This window comes from Mesoplodon mirus (assembly GCF_964341445.2).
Source record: "Mesoplodon mirus genome assembly, chromosome: 1".
NCBI lineage: Eukaryota > Metazoa > Chordata > Mammalia > Artiodactyla > Ziphiidae > Mesoplodon > Mesoplodon mirus.
The window spans coordinates 224,443,258-224,451,344 of record NC_138976.1 but is presented as its reverse complement, the minus strand read 5'-3'; positions in this window follow the sequence as shown (position 1 = coordinate 224,451,344).

Below are 8,087 nucleotides of genomic sequence, written 5' to 3'. Positions count from 1 at the left end.
TCCCGCAGATTACTAGGGACAAGGGGAGGGGGAGGGGATCCCTGGGGCCCCTCATGAACACGTACCCATTCCCTCTCCAGCAACTTTCACACTCCCGTTTACCTCATGGAGGGAACGAGTGGACCAAGTGTGCCCCTCTGCAGCGTGTAGTTGCTATGCCACTGTCCCTTTCTGTCCTTGCCATCCTCGGCCAATGCTTCTGTTGAACATCTGTTTATTTCTCGGCTTCTAACGAGCCACTCTCTCCTGAAGGGTCTTAGGTCTCTCTACTCATTCCTTCTCTGCCTTCTGTGAAGACCTGCTTGCCTCCGTTGGTCCCTTATACGTTGCCATGATCCAGGGTTCTGTCCACAAACTCCTGTCTTTCTAGGTCACGCATCCTTTTTAAAAATTCTAATGGTGAGAACACAACACGAGATCTACCCTCAAAACATTTTAAGTGTACAATAGAGGATTTCTAGAACTTATTCATCCTGCACACCTGGTACTTTATGCCCATTGATCAGCAACTTCTCCTCCTCCTCTACCCCCGTCAGCCCCTAACAACCACTGTCCTATGCTCTGATTCTATGATTTGACTATTTCAGATATCTCATATAAATAGAATCATGCAGTATTTGTGCTCTATGACTGGCTTATTTGGCTTAGCATAACGTCTTCAAGAGTCATCCCATGTACTCTCTTTTTATTTTTAAAATTTAATTCTTTTATTGGGGTAAAATATACAAAACAACAATTTACTTTTTTTAACCTTTTTTTTTTTTTAGAAGATGTTGGGGGTAGGAGTTTATTAATTAATTAATTTATTTTTTGCTGTGTTGGGTCTTCGTTTCTGTGCAAGGGCTTTCTCTAGTTGGGGCGAGCAGGGGCCACTCTTCATCGCGGTGCACGGGCCTCTCACTATCGTGGCCTCTCTTGTTGCGGAGCACAGGCTCCAGACACGCAGGCTCAGTAGTTGTCGCTCACGGGCCTAGTTGCTCCGCGGCATGTGGGATCCTCCCAGACCAGGGCTCGAACCCGTGTCCCCTGCATTAGCAGGCAGATTCTCAACCACTGCGCCACCAGGGAAGCCCCTTTTTAAACCATTTTTAAGTGTAAGTTCAGTGACATTAAGTACGTTGACATTTCTGTGCAACCATCACCCCCATCCATCTCCAGAAGTTTTCCAACTCCCCAAACTGAAACTCTGTCACCATTAAACACTACCTTTCCCTTTCCCCTCTCCCAGCCCCTGACTATCCCATTCTGCTTCCCATCTCTATGAATCTGAGTCCTCTAAGACCTCATGTAAGTGGAACATACAGTGTTTGCCCTTGTGTGACCAGCTTCTTTCACTTAACATAATGTCCTCAAGGTTCACAGGCCACATATTCTTGAGAGATTTTATACAGTGCATGACATTGATGTCTGTCCATAGAAGCGACGTATTTCTTCCAGATTTAGGTAATGGAAGTGTTCACTATTCTCTGTCTCAGCTTGGGGTATGCTGTTGTCTTTCCCCAGAAATGGATGATTGAGAAGTTATGGTGCTTGATAGGTTTTCGGGGGTCTCTGGGGCTGATGCATGTTGGGGTGTGTTGCCAGAGGGAGTCTTCATGCAGTGGTCCAAGGGGGTGAGTCTCCAAGTCCAGGCCTGCCAAGCAGGAGCTGTCACAGCCTGCAATGCTGGGGTAGGGCCTACAGGATGGCCGCCATGCCTGGGCTCTCAGGTGATGCCCCTTACTTGAGGTCTGTCCTAAGTCTGGGGTCCCAGAGCTTGATGTCCCAGACCTACAGCCCTTTCTCATTTCTTTTCCCATTCCTTTCAATGTTCTCCTTGTGGTCTGTAAATCACAGTTCTCTTTGTTGCATCAGAAACTCAAACTGGCTTAGACCAAGTGAGAATCTATTGCTTCACAGAACCAAAATGTCTCAGTGTGTGCTTCAGGCGAGGCTTGATCCAGGTGCTCAAATTTGTGTTCATTCCCAGGATCGTCCCTGAGCTTTTCCTTTACGAGCCCCTTTCCTGAAATGCACTTCTAACTCCCGATCACCTAGCTAACTCTTACTGATTCTGAAAAGCTCCACGTGTGTGTCAGCACTTCTAGAAAGCCTTCTGGACCCTCTTCTCCCGCAGGCTGATTCAGTGTCCCTCCAGCTGCCCAAACCAGCAACCTGTGAGTCATCTTACCTGCTCCTCCCCTACTCCTCCTTCCCAATCTCTCCAAGTTCTGCCGACTTTACCTCCTAAATATTTTCGGGTCCCTTCTCTTCTCTCCACTCCCATCACTATGACCCAAGGATAGTCCTCCATCATTTCTTGCCTAGGTACTATCATACCCAGACCCCAAACAACTATTCTCCACACTGTCACCAGAGTAAACAAAAACAAAAACAGGGCTTCCCTGGTGGCGCAGTGGTTGAGAGTCCGCCTGCCGGTACAGGGGACGCGGGTTTGTGCCCCGGTCTGGGAAGATCCCACATGCCGCGGAGCGGCTGGGCCCGTGAGCCATGGCCGCTGAGCCTGCGCGTCCAGACCCTGTGCTCTGCAACGGGAGAGGCCACAGCAGTGAGAGGCCCGCATACAGCAAAAAAAAAAACAAAACCAAAAACAAACAAAAATCTGCTTATAGACTGGAAATTGGCAAGGGGGAACGTGCTAGGGTGATCATAGTGTTCTCATCTTGTTTGGGGCGTTGGTTATTCTGGTATAACCGGCTTGCTTAAGATCTCTGAATTTTATTTTATATAGGTTATATTGTTCCCTCTCTCTGCACACACAGATACATAGATACTTAAAAATGGACTATGTCAGTTTCTTGCTTCAAAACCCTCAACGTTGTTTGTAGAGTAGCCCCCGAAGACTTCATGGGGCTTACAAGGCCCTCTGTGATCGCGGTCTTTCTTTCTTCTCCAGCCCTTTCTTCTCCTCCTTCCAGAACTTTGCATATGCTGCTTCTCTTCCTGGAAGCTCCTCTACTGTGTCTCTGCCTACATCCTTCTGGTGCCTCGGGTATCAGCTTAATCGTCTCTTTCCCAGGGAAACCTTTCCCGGGTCCCTGTGACAAGTCTGGTAGCCCTGAACGCGTTACCGGCAACACTTTGCACGTTATAAGTGTTCACTTAACCATTTTGATGATTTGTTTTGGTGCCTGTTTCCTCTAGGTTGTAAGACATGAGGGCATTTCCTCTTACTGATCACTTTTGCTCACCACTCTATGCGCCACAGCCTGTTGAATGGCTGTGACTGTCTTTGTCATGACCCTATGATGTGGCCTTTCACCTTTCTACGGAACAGTTGCCTCCCCGTCCAGCCTGCTTATCACATGAAGGTGTGGGCAATGTCTTCTTCACCCCTGGGGCCCCGGGGGTTGGTGTATGGCCTGGATGGTGGCCAGCGCTCAGTAGATATTTGCCAGTTGAATGATTGGAAGTATCATGAAGTGATACTGACGGAATGAAAACAGGCTATGAACAGAACTTTCCTAGGCACTATAAACGGCACCTAGTCTGGCTTTGAACGTAATGACCTTTCCTATTTACCATTTATGAAATGAATATGTGTATCTCAGCTTACCTATCTTAAAGGCCTGTTTAGTTACAGAAACAAAACAAAACAAAAACCTCATAGAGTTACCGAACAATGCTAAAGAGTGTTTTTAATTAGTAAATAATGGGAGTTATATTCCAGGAGCTTTAAATACATTATCTCTTTTAATCCTTGCGAGAATTCCATGAGATCAATATAATGATAATCATTCCCAGTTGACCTAGGAGGAGACTGAGGCCTAGAGTGATTATGTATCTTGCACAAGATCACAAAACTAGCGCTGAAACCCCGGTCTTAACAATTGGCCATACTAATTGCTACTGCAGAATTCAAGAGTTTTCTAGATAAGTCCAGGACATTCAGGCTTCAGAGACTCTAGTTAACACCCAAGTAGAGCTGACTTAACTGCTTGCTACAGGCTACAATATACACGATAACATAGAGATTTTGTATATCCTTGAATGATTCAGGGCACATTTGGCCATTACGTTTTCTTTTTATCCTTTATCATCATCATCATCGACATTGGTTTTTTTTTTTTTTTATAGTCACCATTAGATTCTCAGACCTTACTCATCCTTTTTTTTTTGGTTGCACCATGCGGCATGTGGGATCTTAGTTCCCCAACCAGGGATCGAACCCGTGCCCCCTGCAGTGGAAGCATGGAGTCTTAACCACTGGACCGCCAGGGAAGTCCCCTTGCTCATCATTTTGCTGAAAGTTTGTACCCTTTTACCAACCTCTCCCTATTTCTCCCACTCCCCAGCTCCTGGCAACCACTTTTCTACACTCTCTTTCTATGAGTTTGATTTTCTTTTTAGATTCCACATATAAGTAAATACTATGCAGTATTTGTCTTTCTCTGGCTGCCTTGTCTCACTCAGCACAACGTCCTCAGGGTCTATCCATGTTGTCAGACGGCAGGATTTTCTTCTTCCTAATGGCTGAATTATATTCTATTGTATCAATAGATACATACCACTGATGGACACTTAGTTTGTTTCCGTATCTTGGCTGTTGTGAGTAATGCTGCAATGAACACAGCGGTGCAGATATCTCTTCAAGATCCTGTTTTCATTTCCTCTGGCTACAGACCCAGAAGTGAGATTGCTGGATCATACAGTAGTTTCATTTTTAATTTTTGGAGGAATCTTTATACTCCATGATGTTGATTCTCATCATCAACATTATTTTTTATCATCTTCATCATCAGAATTGAACCCCTATTAAGACATGAGTTTGGATGCTAGAAATATACAAAGGTACATGGTAAGGTCACATTATCTAAAAATACTCCATCTGGAAGGGAACACAGAGGTATTTTTGTCCATACCCTAAACTTTCCAGATAATGGAATGAGACCTTGAGCAAAGGGGGCATCACTAGTTAGATATCAGGGTCTGGACTGGAACTCAAGCCTCTGACCACATATTAGTGCCATTTCATCTATATCATGTTACCTGCCTGTGATGGTGAGTTTTATGTGTTGACTTGGCTGGGCTGCAGTACCCAGTTCTTTAATCAAACATTAATCTAAGTGTTGTTGAAGGTCTTGAGAGAAAAACCAAAGTTTGCTGAAAATGAAGAAATTGTGCCTCAAGACTGCATCATCCACTCCTGCCTGAGTTTCTAGGCTGCCAGACTGTCCTACAGATTTTGGACTTACTAGCCCTGGTAATCACATAAGCCGATTCCTAAAAACAAATCTCTTCATATCTATTTCTCTATCTATCTATCTATCTACTTACTTATCTATTTAGCTATTATCTGTCAAACATCTATCAATTTATCTATCAATCATCTATCAATCTATTATCTATCCACCTACCTATCATCTATCTATCTATCATCTATCTATCTATCTATTATCTATCTATCTATCTATCTATCTATCTATCTATCTATCTATCTACCTTCTTGGTTCTGTTTCTCTGGAGACCCCTGACTGATAACACTGCCCTACAGGGACCTACATGGCACACATAGCTTTTTGTTCACATATATACAGTATATATAAATTTAGAGTAAATATACAAAATTACAAAACTATCTAAAAAACCCACTTTATACCTACTAAGAATGCCCAAGGAAAAGGTGAAAGCAGTCTAATAGAAGAGTTGACAGATTGGCTGGGAGATGCTGCCTTTGTGGTATTGAGAGAACTTGAGTTTCTTCAGTAGAGTTTCCGAGATGCCGATCATTGTCCAATATTTATTCTTCCCCTTTGCCTTGTTATCAGAACCCTTGTGTTTCAGGGGAAGGGACAACAATGAATTCAGCTGAAAGCTACATTTCTCAGCTTCTGATTCAGCTAGGACTGGACATACGATGAAGTTTTTCCCAAAAAGATATAAGCAGAAGTTTCTAGATGGAACATCAGGGAAGGGTTTTAGGAGGAGCATACCCAGCTGGAACACACATTTTCTGCCTTTTTTTCTCCTTCTTCCTTTCTACTTGGAAGTCATGGCTGAGACCTCAGAAGCATCTTGGACCATGAATAAAAGGCCAATTGAATCAGAGAGGTCTTGACCTTGACACACCGAACCAACATCATCGGTTACCTACTTCTGGACTATTCATTACATAACAAAATTAAGCCCTTTATGTTTAAGCCCGGTCTCTGGTACTCACAGCTCTCACAATTCCTAACTGCAGACTATGGTACCAGGAGTGGAGTACTATAAGTAACAGAACCTAATATTTGAACAAGACTGAATGAATAAAGTAGGTGGGGAGATATTAACATATCAGACCTTACAGACTAAAAGCTGGGGATCTTGTGATGCATTTGAAAACATTTGTTAACACTGTCTCCTGTTACCTTGGAATGTGGACCACCTGCCAACCAAGCTGTAGCATCCGGGAATTTGGGAAGAAGAGTTCAGATGCTGGCAGCAAAGTTCAGGGAGAGAGGTGAATTCAGATCAGAGTGAGACAGTCTGCAAGCAGACATGGATGGAAATCCTGCTTTCCTAAGACATATACCTTCTGCCTGTGATCTATAATCTGTGTTAGCTGTGAGCACTGCACATTTTTTTTTTTTGCTGTACGCGGGCCTCTCACTGTTGTGGACTCTCCCGTCGCGGAACACAGGCTCCGGACGCGCAGGCTCAGCGGCCATGGCTCACAGGTCCAGCCGCTCCGCTGCATGTGGGATCATCCCGGACCGGGGCACAAACCCACGTCCCCTGCATCGGCAGGCGGACTCTCAACCACTGCGCCACCAGGGAAGCCCGCACTGCACATTTTTGTTCATGTATTTATTTAAGATAATTTTGTTTAAATTGTGGCAAAATACATACAGCATAAATTTGACCATTTTAACCATGTTTAAGTGTACAGTTCAGTGGCATGAGTACATTCACATTTCTCTACAACCATCACCACCATCCACCTCCGGAACTTTTCATTTTCCCCAGATGAAACTATGTACCTATTAAACAATAACTCCCCTTTCTCACCCCTCCTCTCCCCAGCCCCTGGAAACCCCCATTTAACTTTCTGTCTCTATGATTTTGACTACTCTAGGTACCTCAAAAATCATTGGAATCCTATAGTATCTGTCCTTTTGTGACTGGCTTATTTTATTTAGCAGAATGTCCTCACGGTTCAGCCATGCTGTGGCCTGTGTCAGAATTTCATTCCTTTTAAAGACAGAATAATATTCCAGTGTATGTCTATACCATATTTGGCATTCACCTATCAATGGACACAGCTTGCTTCCACCTTTTAGCTTTTGAGACTAATGCTGCTATGAACGTGAGTGTACAAATGAGAGTGCTGCAATTTAGACTCTCGCAGGATTAAAAAAAGAAATACCCAACTGCTTCTATACTTCAAAGCAAACAATTTACAAGTGGCGAATTCAAAATGGCAGCCACAGTGGGATAAGACTACTATCCTGTCCGGCAAAGGCAGTAAAGAGAGGATTAAACCTTCCAGCTGGAGTTTATTGTTAGAAATTACCTCAAGTCAGTAGCCATATTTTAAGGGCTAAGGCATTACACAGCGGCCAATTAAAAAAGGTCAAGCAGGGCTTCCCTGGTGGCGCAGTGGTTGGGAGTCCGCCTGCCGATGCAGGGGACAAGGGTTCGTGCCCCGGTCCGCGAGGATCCCATATGCTGCGGAGCAGCTGGGCCCATGAGCCATGGCCGCTGAGCCTGTGTGTCCGGAGGTTTGTGCTCCGCAACGGGAGAGGCCGCAACAGTGAGAGACCCGTGTACCACAAAAAAAAAAAAAAAAAAAGGCGACCAGCTTTAGCACTAAAAGTTACGTTTTGATAGGATTTTTGGTTCCATGTGGTTACTTGCACATGGAATGGACTGGAAGCAATTAAAACCAAAGTCAACTAAGTTTTGAGAGAGGCATTTGCCATCGGAAGCCCAACCGGACCTGCAACATCCTATGATTCTTAAATCCCTAAAACTATTCCTGAGCATCCAAACCCAAACAAGAGGCGGGGTTTAAGGGCTGTGAATTTCTATTGAAAGTTAGCCTCCCAAACACTGTTCTGAGATGCAGCTGGGGGGAAAAATGGATGAGGAAGAGCCTTCCAGAG